We start from the raw sequence: 13,838 nt of genomic DNA on the forward strand, positions 1-13,838 counted from the left end.
GAGGAAAGTGAAGTAGAGAGGTAGAGGGAGAGGATTCCGACAAATTAGGCCTGGATTTTCTGGCCCTGTTGTGGGTGTGGTCTGCCGCAGGCGAGGCGGTAACACCAGCCAGAAGTCCATTGAGATGCGGCAGGACCGGAGGATCCCTGTGGCGGGAGGTGTGGAAAATCCCGCCCTTAATCTTTTACTTCAGGGGCTGAGTTGTTCAAGAATGACAGATTTAGGGATAGAGATTTTGGCTTTCTCTGCCTTTATCTACCCCTTTGTTATGCCTCTGTGGCGGGTCAGTTGAGCTCACCAGGAAGGGTGGGAGAGAAAGGGTTAAATTTTCAAAAATGGGAAACGCAATCTCCACCCATCTCCAACTTTTGATTTTAACGAAGTTGGGGTGGTATGTGTGGGGCTAACCTGCTCTGCAGAGATGGGTCCCAAATCAAAATATTTTAATGGGTCTGGGCATCACAATTTCTAGCAGTTTTACTTTTAATGTCTTTGGGTCAGGTTTCCCAGGACTCAGGAAACCAAGCAGCTAATTAGAGTTGAGAATGGCCACGTCCAGACTTGTGGGATGGGTGGAGCAGGAATGCTCTCCCCCAGTGCTCCTAAACTTAACTTGCTTTGTTAAAGGACCTCTACTGCAGCCCTGCTGCTCCCCACCTCCCCACCATCATCTGATTTTTCACCCTGATCCATGTTCTTCCACCGACCTCTGAACTGGCTTTCAATCCCCACAAGGCCATTGCCCCTACTCTCTCCCTCCCTCCCCTATCATCTCAGCTCCCTGGCTGTGGCCTGGTGCCATTTGCCTTCCCCCATGGCAGCCCACACTTTCAATCTACCTGGCTGCTGACTGAGGAATAGAGACAAAAATGTAAATGGTGTCATGCTATTAAATTCATCAGGACTTCCACATTACCTGTGTTTCCAGGTTTCCCGGATGTAATGATCTGCCCCTGCTCCATCCCCACCTCCCTGTCTTTCTCTTTCCCATCTCTCTCTTCTCCCTCTCTCTCTGACTCTTTCTGTCTCTCTCTTTTTTGTCTCTTTATTCCCCTCTTTATCCTCTCACTCTCACGCTCACTTTCTCTGTCTTTTTCTCTTTCCTTTTCTTTCTGCTCCTTGTCTCTCCCCGTACCCCTCTCTCTTTCTTTGTATCTCCCTCTACCTTGTTTTCTCTGTCTTTCCCTCCTTTCCCTCTCTCTAATGTTGTCTCTTTCTCTCTCTCTCTTTCTCTGTATTTCCCCCTCCCTCTCTCCACTGTCTCAATTTTCTCTCTCTCTTTCTCTTTGTCTGTGAGTGCGGTAAAGTGGAGTGCTACGTACCTTTAAGAGAGTGTAGTTAACTGACCACGTGACCATCGGCCAATCGCTATACAGCACGGGCTTCTTGGGTAACTGTAAGTCTAGAGCTGGAGGTGATTGAAGAAGCACACATGGTGTTAGTGCTTTGTTCTTAGTTCCAATAAATCACCAGTGTTTGTTCAGTTAATCGGTCTCTCTGCCTATATTGTTTCAAGCACTAACTGATGTGTTAATATCGAGGGTGCAGCTCATGTTTGCTGGACAAAGCGAGCTTGATAACCAAACGCATAAAAGTGAGAGTCTTGAGTAACATTAGTTTGGACAATCAGAGTCTAACTCCATTTGGGTAAAGACTGTAAAAAACCTGTCACTGAGTTGATGCCCTTTTTGGCAAAGCTGGTGTGAGTGACAGGAACATCATACCTGTGCAGTAGGTGGTTTAGTGTCCATTCTTACCTATGAGTTTGAATGGTTTGGGGTGGAATAGAGTAAAAAAAAATCCCTCACTGACTTCTTCTGGAGTGGAGCAGGGAGCTGTCTAATCAATGATTACTTTGAATCTCAAGCAGCGTGTGGTCCCTTAGAGCATGGATGCGATGTTGCTTTGAGAAATTGAAATCTCTTCTTTTCAAAAGAGAGACTTCAAAGGACCTGGATGATCAGCACTTTTATTAGCTTGTACATCAGAGTTTTTTTAATAGGAGAAACTTCTCAGTGAATGACTTTCTTTCAAGGTTTTTCTTTACAAATGGGTCAAAGGGGGGTGGGTGAAAGGGCAGTGGTTGGCATTGAGAATATGAGGGGCAATAGGGAGTGGGTAGAGGGGCATGGGAGACATGAAGGATCATAGAGGGTGAATAGAGGGGCATAGGAGGCATGAGAGGCCATAGGGAGTGGGTGAAAGGGAAGAGCTTAGCATAGGGGGCATGAGTAGACATAGGCGATGGCTATAGGGGCATAGAGGGCGTGAGGGACCATGGGAGTATGTGGAGGCCAGGGGCAAGAGGATAAATGGAGGGTAAAGGGATGGAGAGCCTTTGTGTTTTTATTTTAACTGGGACAAAATCCCACAGCGCTAAGGCAGGACTTTTAAACAGCTCACCTCCATACCTGACTGCCCCTGTGGCTGCCTTCTCACTTTTTCCCATGTCGGCTGACCCAACTCCAGCCCGTCCCCGTCCCCCACTCCAACCCCCACCCCCGCCCCACCCCCACTCCCCAGCAATGAAGATCCCACCATGCAGCACTTCCTCCCGAAGTGGGTGGGCTGAGCTGAGAAATTCCATAATTCCCCCTACCTGCTTCGAGGATGAAAATCCAGGCCATAGTCACAGCTGCAATGTCGAAAATACAGCAGCTAACTTATACACAGAAAGATCCCAGAAAACAGCAGGATAATGATCAGGTAATCTGCTTTAATACTGTTGCCTGAGGGATAAATACTGGCCAGGGCACCTTTACACTTCTTTGAAATTGTGTCATGGGAACTATTGCATCCATCAGAAGGGGCAGATGGAGCCTGGGTTTAATGGCCCATCTGAAAGACAGCGATTCTGACAGTGCAGCACTCTCTCAGTACTGCACCCGAGTGTCAGCCTAGATGATGTGCTCGGGTCTCTGAATGGTTCTGAGCGGGTCCATGACCTTCTGACTCAGAAGTAACAATGCTATCACTGAGCCAGGGACAACACCAGGTCTAAATTAGCTTGCAACCTAGATAAGGATTTCGGGCAGTGAGAACTCATATCAGAAGGTCTGCAATTATGCTGCAAAGTGATGGTCACAAAGTTGTGCTTTATTTGCTTGCAGCCAGCATTGGGGAATTAACCCTGCTCTAGACACATAAATCTGTTGGGAAGATTAGATGGTGAACGTTCCATTCCCTTTTATGATCCCTGCCACTGTTTTGTGTGCATGCATTGGTGTGTATGCTAGAGAGTGATCCATTCTAGCACCTTTCAAAGGACTGTCATCGGGTTAAGAAAGGAAGTTTTGGATGAGACATTAAACTGTGAACCCCATCTGTCCTCTCAGTTAAACATAATTAGATCCCTCAAGACTATTGCAAAGAAGATCAGTGGAGTCTCCCCCAGTATCCTGACCAACATTTATTCCTTAACCAACAGCACTAAAACAGTCATTGTTTCATTGTTACTTGTGGGCTCTTGCTATGCATAAATCAGCTGCCACATTTCTTATAATTACAACAGTTACTAGGCTACAAAAGTACTTCATTAGCTGTGGGAGGGCTTTGCAATGTCCTGAGGTTGTGAAAGGCACGATAGAAATGCAAGATTTTCTTTTTAACCCATTGAAATTCCGAGATTAGCTGGGACCCAAATATTGGGCAACAAATCTTCAGCATGAAAACCAGTCAACAAGACATTGACTCAAGTAAACTGAGCTGGGTTCTTGATTTTTCTGATATATCAGTGTTACAGACAGGGATGAGAGAGGACCGAATTCCCAATTCCTTTCTCTTTCTGTGTGCTTTGGAAAAAGAAGAGGTGTGTGTTTTTTAACCTCTGAATGTGTGGTAAATTTGAATAATCACTTTCATGGGTTGAAATAAAGAGGATTATTTATTCATACATTCCCCTGAAAGTCTAATGTTATGTCATTCACTCAACACACACACACACACACACACACACACACACACTCGCTCGCTCACTCAAGAAAAAGTACACTTTTACAAGTCATCAACAAAAAGATAGTTCTTAATTCACATGTTTGGCTTGTCTTAGGAAAAAGCATGCATTGCAGGCCCGGTGAAGAAGGCATTTTGACTTCTGAAGGTTAGTCTAGGTGGATTCAATAGTCTGAGTCGTATATCAGGATTATTGAAGGATTTCCTCGAAGAGATGGATTTTCAGCAGGTCATGAAGTTAGTTATTTGTAGTCCCCTTACTAGGAGGTCAAGTTTCTGTACTAGTGGACTTGGAAGGGAACAAGCTGGGAGACCTTAAGATATTATAATGTCCAATTTTTAAAGGTACAGATGTTGCTGCCTTTTCTGCTGCTGTCCCTGCAATTGTTAGCTGTTCACAGGCTAATTAGGTTCTCCCTGGTCCTTGGGATAAGACTCATTATCTAAAGACAGTTTTGGGCAGGTAACCACACAGATCAATATTTCTACTGTCCACTTAGAATAATTTAAAGTTGGGAGCTATTGCTATACAATGGAGAATGGATGGTGACCATTCAAACCTACTTATGATTTGACTGGTTTCTCTACAGGTCTTATTATTAAGTTTCAAGCTCGGAGACAATGAGTCTAGAATCCATAGATTTTTACTTTTGGGTAAGTCCACAAACAATAGAAAGTGTGAATTCCACAAATGGCTTTGTCTTTGTATGTTCATTTAAGGGAGGCACTCTACCCATGGTCATTTAATTAGCAGCTTTCCAGACACTTGAGATGCATCCAAGTCTAGGCTGGGCCTGTATCCATTGAAATTAAGAAGAAAGAGAGGTGATCTTATTGAAACGTATAAAATTCTGAGAGGACATGACAGGGTGGGTGTTGCAAAGATATTTGCCCTTTTGGGAGAGACTAGAACTAGGGGACATGGCTTAAAAATAAGGAGTCTCACACTTAAGAGGGAGGTGAGAAGAAATTTTTTCTCTCAGAGGGTCTTGAGTCTGTGGAACTCTCTTCCCCAGAGACCAGTGGATGCAGGGTCATTGAATATTTTCAAGGGAGTGGTAGATAGATTCTTGACTAACAAGGAAGTCGAAGGCTATCGGGGGTAGCGGAATGTGGAGTTGAGGCCACAATCAGATCTGCTATAATCTTATTGAATGGTGTAGCAGGCTCGAGGGGCCAAATGGCCTACTCCTGTTCCTAATTCATATGTTCATAAGTCTCTGCAGAAATTGAAAAAGTCACCTGACCCACAGCAGCCATCTTAGCAGCTTTTAATATCCGTTTTTAAAAGAAAAGATGGCTCCGCAAGATTCTGTACTGAATATATTTAATGCTTTAAGTTATGAATATGACATACGTTTACTAGGCATGACAATCACTTAGAATTTTATTTTAAAGATGCTGACATTTCCAGGAGCCTGTAACCAGGTCACTGCGATCAGCATCAGCCCAGACACCAAACTGCATGCAAGACAAATTTCTCTATTTATTTAATGAGTTAGGCTCTGCTTTAATTAAGAATTCTGTTCAATGGAAGCAAGTACAAATAACCAGTGAGGCAAAACGTCTGTCAGCATATTTCTAACAGGCATAATGAGATCCAATAAGGGACGTATCTGCAGGGCAGCTTCAGACAGCAATAAACTGCACAGAGCCTGTCATTTCTGATGTTTATTCCTGTTGCATCAGGTGTGGCTCAGTTGTAGCCTCACCTCTGAGGCTGCGGGTTCAAATCCCACTGCACAAAATCCATGCTAACATCTCCGTACACGACTGAGGGAGTTCTGCAACTGTTGGAGGTACCATTTTTCAAATGAGACGGTAAGTTAAGGCCCTGTCAACCTTTCAGGCAGGTGTATGAAATCTCATGAGACTATTTTGAAGCCCTGGCTCATACTTAACCTTCAACCAACATCTGTAAAATAGGTTAACTGGTCATTTATCACATTTCTCTTTGTGGGATTTTGCTGTGCACAACTTGGTTGCCAGATTTCCCTAAGTTACAAAAGTGACTATGTTTCATAAGTACATCATTAGCAGTGAAGCAGTTTAGGATCTCCTGAGGTTATGAACGATGAGTTTAAATGCAAATCTTCCGTTTTTTTTCTCTTTTCTGTGACAGCATCCTCACCGTACCCACACCCTCTTCAAAGTAGAAGCATTGGATTGATCGCAATCATTCCTCTTTCACACCTCCTCCCTCTCGCTTTGAGTTCCAACTTTAATACTTTTTGCTTGTTCCCCCTCTTGTTTTAAAGTAAGAAGCCCCTCAACTTTGACCCGGCAATCTTGACCCAGAGCCCAGGTGCTTGAGTGAATTTCTTACATTGTCAGTTCAAAACGAGTTTTTGCAGCTCACTGCACACTACTCAATTTCCACTGTAATCCAGGGCTGGGTGGACACCAAGACTGAAGAAAAAGGTGTGAGTGACTCTGGCACAGTTATTAAACTGTGCTTCTGTGAACTCAGCAGCAACAGTACTTGTTGTAACACATGCAGTTCATGGCAAATGATCAAAAGATTTGCTCTCAAATCTAATTTAAATGCCTTGCAATCACTATGGAGGTGATGGTATAGTGCTAATGTCACTAGACTAGTAATCCAGAGGCCCAGGCTAATGCTCTGGGGACACAGGTTCAAATCCTACCATGGTGGAATTTAAATGTGGTTAATAAATGTGGATTTGAAAGATAGCCTTAAAATGGTGACCATTGGTAATATTAAAAACCCATCTGGCTCACTAATGCCCTTTAGGGAAGGAAATCTGCCATCCTTACCTGGCCTACACGTGACTCCAGACCCACAGCAATGTGGCTAACTCTGAACTGCCCTTTGAAATGACTGAGCAAGACACTTAGTTCAAGGGCAGTTAGGGATTGGCAACAAATTAATGCCCACATTTAGCTAAAGTTATACAAAACTGATCTTATTGCAATGTTCTTTCCCCATAGCCTTGTACATTCTTCAGATTCAATACTTAGTTAAATTTGCGTATTTAATCCAGGCTGGATTTGCACTGCAATGTCAGAATGGCTATTTTTGAACATGATTTTAAGCCAAGGCCCAGCATTCCCAGCCAGGTTGATCCAGTACAACTATAATATTGACACCGACCCAACAATATACAAAATAAGTCCAGGTTTATCCTGTCTACAAAAGCCAGAACAAATCTAATCCAGCCAGTTACCGCCACATCAGTCTACTCTCAATCATCAGCAAAGTAATGGAAGGTGTCGCCAACAGTGCTATGAAGTGGCGTTCACTCAGCAATAACCTACTCAATGATGCTCAGTTTGGTTTCCATCAGAGCCATTCTGCACCAGACCTCACAATAGCCTTGGTCCAAGCATGGACAAAAGAGCTGAACTCCAGAGGTGAGATGAGAGTGACTGCCTTGACATCAAGGTGGCATTTATTCCAGTCTGGCATCAAGGAGACATGGGGCAGAATTTTCCCCTTGGCATGTGGGTGCGTAAAATGACGCGCAGTGACGTTGGGCGAGTGTCCCGATGTCACTGCGCGTCATCGCAATATTTCATTGGTTGTGTGCACGATGATCTCCAATGTGTGCCCGCCATTAATTAACGAGCCACTTAAAGCCTTTGAGGAGCCGATCGACTGATTTTTTGGCTCCCGTACAATCTTTGGGTCTGCGCATGGGCACAACGGGCAGATGGGTAGGACACATTTGTATAAACCTCATCCACAGGTGGGATAAGAGGGCTCAGTGGGGTCGTGAGTGTGCTCAGTCAAATATTGATGTTTCAAAGTTACTGATACTTGTCTGTGTGATCTGCAATACTTCAAAACACAGACCAGCTGCTTGGTCTGGACTCACAACCTTCAGGTCAGCACTCTGCAGTGAGGATTCTATTCTGGGCCTGCATGTTTCAGGAAGTCTTCCCTTAGCCTGGGAATGGGAGCTGAACTCTTCATTGGAGGCACCTCCTCTGAGGAGAAAGGGAGGGCTAGAAGGGGGAGGAGGCCAAGAGTGCATATTCAGCCTCTAGGGGAGCCACCTTTGGGAGGACAGGCACAGGCACAAGGGGCGCAGGGCTGAGAGGTAGTCCAAGGCAGAAGGGGCCACAGAAGCTGCCACTATCCTGCTGCCAGGGTATACAGGCGGTGAAGCAGCTACCTCAATATGTCCGAGGTACAGTAACAAAGGAGGCTCCGTCTCTCAAGGGAGACAGTCAACTCTGTCAGATGATTGGACCTGAGATCTCCACCAACTGACTGGGTGGACACCCCATGCCAGTGGCTCTGAAGGTCACAGTTGCCCTCCACTTCTATACCTTTGGCTCCTTCCAGGGCTCGGTGGGTGATCTTTGCGGTGTCTCCCAATCAGCTGTACACACTTGTGTCAAGCAGGTCACAGACGCTCTGTTCAGACAGCATTGACCTTCACCCACTTCCACTGGGACCAGGCAAGTCAGACACAGAAAGCCGAGGCTTTGCAGCCATTGCTGGCTTCCCCCGTGTCCAGGGTGCTATAGACTGTACACATGTGGCCATCAAGGTGCCAGCAGGTGAGTCCGGTGTCTTTGTGAACAGGAAGGGCTTCCACTCCATGAACGTGCAGATAGTGTGTGATCACAGGATGCTGATTCTACAAGTCTGTGCAAGATACCCAGGCAGCTCCCACAACACCTACATCCTCAGACACTCCCAGTTCCGGGGCCCGTTAGTGTTCAAGCCCAGCTGGATGGATGGCTGCTGGGTGACAAGGGCTATCCCCTCAGAAGGTGGCTCATGAAGCCTCTCCACCATCCAAGAACAGAAGCTGAGCAGCGGTACAACAGGAGCCACGACACCACAAGGGCTGTGGTGGAGGGAACCATCAGTCTTCTCAAGATGTGCTTCCGATGCCTGGACCGCTCAGGGGGCACACTCCAGTACCCCCCAGATCGTGTCTCGGTGATAGTGGTTGTATGCTGCGCTCTCCACAATCTTGCGCTGGAAAGGGGGGACACAGTGGACGATGAAGATGTCTGTGCAGTGTCTGCAGCTGCACATGATGAGTCCAGCAGTGAGTCTGAGGATGAGCACACACAGGGAAATGCTGAGGGGGTAGACGCTGACCCCAGACTACTCCAGGGAGGCAGGCTTGCCCAGGAGTCCTCCAATGAATCTTCAGCTAGCACACCACAGATGGACCTCCAGGACAAGCCTGGGCTGTAGGCTCCATACTCGATACCTAAGTGCAAAATCTGCCAGGTTAGGAACATTAACTAAGGGCCTTGTTAATAAAGCTGATTGTCCCACAAATCACTCATTACATTACTGGAAACCATTCACCTGCAGGACAAAAGAGGCACCCTCAGCCATGGTGATATGTCTGAATTTAATATCACAGCCAAAGAAACTTAATGGGTGAAGTTTTACAGCAGCCGGATTTTACATTCCGGCCAAAGCCAATGAGGTTTAGAATGTCTCATTGCATTTTACAGCCCCCTCCCCACCGAAACGGGGCCATAAAATTCTGCCCAATGAAACAAAACGAAAAAGGTGTCAAAAATCACACCAATTCATAAAGACCTCATAAACCCGAGGTGTGCCTAAGGTGCCTTATGTTTACGTTTTCAGGTGCTACCTCTTGGTGCTGCGAGGGGTTGGGAGTGGTATCTGAGACAGCCTGCTGACTCTGCTGTCCTGTTGGCCTCAATGACCTTGGTGGACGTCCTCTGGCCTGTGGAGCCTGTGCTGGCCCCGCCTGGGAGGGAGCGGCCAGTTCCATGGCTGGCATCTCCCCAGTCGTCACAACTTCACCGGGTGCAATGGACACTGGCTGAGGGGTGGAGGAGCTGCTGCCCTCATCCGGAGGACCCTGAGAAGTGCCCGCAGAGACGACAGGCAGCTGCTATGCCAACATGAGGTCGCTTTGGTCCTCCCTGCTCACCATGGATGGATGGGCACTGAGCTGTGAAACTTTGTGCCCAGACCAAATCCCACACTGGCACTGACCAGTTGAGGTCAATGCTGATGTGAGGGCTTGCTGGTCAGAGTGCATCCCCATGAAGCCCTGATGGGTCTCCTGGAGGAGCCTCTCCACGAGAGTCACCACTCTCTCCATGGAGGACTCATGGCGCTCGAACATGAAGCTCTTTGCTTCGGCGATCGTCCGCATAGACTCCTCCACCACGGAGACCAAGCCAAGCACAGCCTCATGTATCTCCCCCAGATGCTCCCACACACCCGGCCGCATTTCCTGCAGCTGCTGCTTTGCGGACGACTCTAGAGACACATCATCAGGCACCGACTGAGCATGTGCCTGGTCCTCTGCAGTCCTCCGACTGCTGGCGCCATGGGCACTCTCTGTCTCTGCCATCTCCTCCAGTGACTGTGAAGTGCCCTCACCGCTGTGCCCCAGGACACTAGCCAATGTTCTAAGTCCCACCGAGGTGCTAGTATCTACGCTGGTGCCTGCCTGACAGAGATGGTGTGACGCTGGTGAGACTTCAGGGCCCTCAGGTGTGAGAGGGGGGCCTCTGCTGCTCCTCCTCCCAGCCCTGCTCTGCTGATGCTGAAAGGAAGAACAAGGACATTGGATCAGTTAACGTGGAGACAACGTCAATGTGCAACCCTGTCCCTCGGATCATTATGTGCTCATCCTTCCATAAGCAATGGTCAAGCCATGTTGCAAATTTCAATCATTGAACATTCAGCACAGCCATGGCTTCTGGGAGAACAGCATCTACAGTTGGAACCTGACACTAGTGAGTCACAGCTGGAGTTAGTGAGACTTCAGCTGCAAATGGAAAAGCTTGAATTAGAAGCAAAGGACAGAGAAATGGCTTATAAAATGGAATTAGAAATTGCGAAAATGGAGAAGGAGGAAAGAGAAGGAGAGAGAGAGAAGGAGAGAATTCCAACTGAAAATGTTGGCAGTTAGAAAAGATACTTCAGTAGGTGAGGAAGGATTTGTCTCCAGAGCAGAACCCGAGGGGATATGTTTAAATTTATACAAGCTCTTCCAAAGTTTGAGGAAGCAGATATTGGAGCATTCTTTATTTCATTTGAGAAGGTAGCTAAACAGATGAAATGGCCACAGGAAAACTGGATAGTATTATTACAGTCTAAGTTATTAGGTAGGGGGCTTGAGGTATATGCTTCACTTTCAGAAGAAATGTCGGTGAATTATGGCCAGGTGAAAAAAGCTATTTTGAGTGCATATGAGTTATTTCCTGAGGCACACTGGCAGAAATTTAGGAATATGAGAAAACAGCCTGGGCAAACTTATATTGAGTTTGAAACAGTAAAGCAAAATAATTTGACCAGTGGATACGGGCATTAAAAATAGAGACAACATATGCAGCTCTTAGGGAAGTAATTCTTTTGGAACAATTTAAAGATTCAAACCCTTCAGTAGTGAGAACTCATGTGGAGGAACAGAGGGTTGATTCTGTAAGTCAAGCAGCCGATTATGATGATTATGAATTAGTTCATAGAGCTAAACCTTTCTTCGGTCACCCTTTCAAATTGGAAAAGGATAAAAAGTGGGAAGGTAAAAGGAAGGCAGGTATCAGGGAAGAGAAGAAGTAGCTGGAAGTTCCCAGGAAGTTTTATCACAGAATAAAAAAGGAAGGTGTTGAGGATAGAAGAGACATTCGAAAATTGAGGTGTTTTCATTGTAATAACTAGGGGCACACAAAGTCAGTGTGTTAGAGGTTGCAAGGAAAATCTGTAGGAATTATTGAGGTACAGAAAAGCTCTGGAAGTAAAAGTACTGTGGGTTCTGAGGTTCAGATACAGGAGAAACCAGTGGTTTATGTACAGGGAGAATCAGTAATAGGTGAAGAAGTGGGAATGTGTTCACAGTTTACTCAAGAGAATCTAGAGGAGCAGGTTGCAGAAGCGTTTAAAGATTTTGTGTGTGAAGGGAAAGTCTTTCCATATGTACAGGATGGAGCAGGTAAAGACGTTAAAGTATTAAGACACACAGGGGCCAGTCAATCCTTAATGTTGTGGGACAGTGATATTTGTTGTTCAGAGGGAGTGTTGCAGGAGAAGGTAATAATAAGTGGGGTTCATAGAGAGGCAAATCTATTCTGTTGTGGAAGGTAAATTTAAAGAGCAAATGGAAGACAGGTGAAATTATAATCGGAGTGGTGGAAAAATTGCCCATTGCAGGGGTTCAATTTATCCTGGTAAGGATATTGCTGGATCGTAAATGTAGGTGATGCCTGTGGTAGTTGAGCAGCCTGCAGAGGTGTTTTCAACAGAGGTGTTACAGAAGGAACATCCTGGATTGTTTCCTGCTTGTGTTATAACGAGATTGAAAGCTCATAGGGAAGAACAAAATAAAAAAGAAGGGCAGACAGTTCAAAAGCAAGAAGAAGGTGTTGAAATCCAATTAGCTGGCAATGTGTTTGATAACATTGTTCAGGAGGAAGGAATGCAGTTCAGTTCAGCTGAAGCCTTTAACTCAAAGAGGTTAGTGGAGTTACAGAAAAATGATTTGCAATCAAAATAGCTATATCTGAAAGCTTATTCAGACACTGAAGCAAAATGTATTCCAGTACATTATTACCTTCGAGGGGTTATATTAATGAGAAAATGCCAATCAGATTACATCTCAGCAAATGAAAGCTGGAGTGAGGTGCATCAGATTGTTATCTCATTAGGATATAGAAACAAGATTCTGAAGGTTGCTCATGAAATTCCAATGAGGGGGCATTCAGGAATTAGGAAAACACAGAAAAATGATACAGGGTTTTTTTTTGGCCAGGATTGCATAGGGATTTAGTCAAACTCTGTAGAACCTGTCATATATGTCAAGTAACAGGAAAATCACAGCAAGTGGTGGAAGTGAAAGCAGATAAGACAGCTAAAATTTGCAGTTTTGTTTCTGGGGAGAAAGTATTACTTCTACTAACAGTACTAGGGGATTCATTTAATGCAAGATTTAGTGGACCTTACAGGATTGAAAAGAAATTGAGTAAAGTAAATTATTTAATAAACACTCTATATAGAAGAAAGAAACAGAGGGTGTGTCATGTAACTATGTTTAAAAAATACTTAAACAGGGAAGAGGAACAAAAAGAGGTATTAGTGATGGTGGATGATGTGATAGAGGCAGGAGTGCAGAAGACTGAAATTGATTTTCCTCTAATCAAATTGAATATTGAGGAGGTGCTTGAAAATTTAAATGAAATATTGAGTTACCTTCCATGCAAGTGTCAAAGTGATTTGGAAAAGCTATTGCAGCCACACAAACCTATTGGTGGAAATAAGTTGGGAAAGACACATTTAGCTTTACATGATGCATGTATAGAAATATCATCTTTGATAGGTCAATAACCTTATCGATTAAATCCAGCAGAGTTATCACAAGAACGGAGAGAAACTGATTTCATGCTTCAAAATTATATCATTGAGTCTAGTTGCAGTAACTGGAGTTCACTATTGTACTGGTCCCAAAACTGAATGGAACACAAAGCCTGTGTGTGGACTATTGGAAGGTGAATGAGGTGACAAAATCGGATTCATATCCCATGCCACGGTTGGAGGATTGCATTGATAAAGTGGGACAATCGAAATTTACCACAAAAATTGACTTGCTAAAAGGATATTGGCAGGTACCATTGTCGGAGAGGGCAAAGGAGATATCAGCTTTCATAACAGCAAGTGGACTATATCAGTTTAAAGTCATGCCATTTGGTAAGAAGAATCCACCTGCAACATTTCAAAGACTGACAAACAAAGTAATTGCGTGTCTAAGCAATTGTTCTGTTTATATTGATCTAATTGTTTTAAGTCAGACATGGGAGCAGCATTTACAGCATCTGAAAGAATTATTTACTCGACTACAATAATTTAATTTGGTGATGAACTTGGCTAAAAGTGAATTTGCAAAAGCGCAAGTTACGTATCTAGGCCATGCCAT

The sequence above is a fragment of the Carcharodon carcharias genome, chromosome 23 (assembly GCF_017639515.1).
Source record: "Carcharodon carcharias isolate sCarCar2 chromosome 23, sCarCar2.pri, whole genome shotgun sequence".
NCBI classification, from domain to species: domain Eukaryota; kingdom Metazoa; phylum Chordata; class Chondrichthyes; order Lamniformes; family Lamnidae; genus Carcharodon; species Carcharodon carcharias.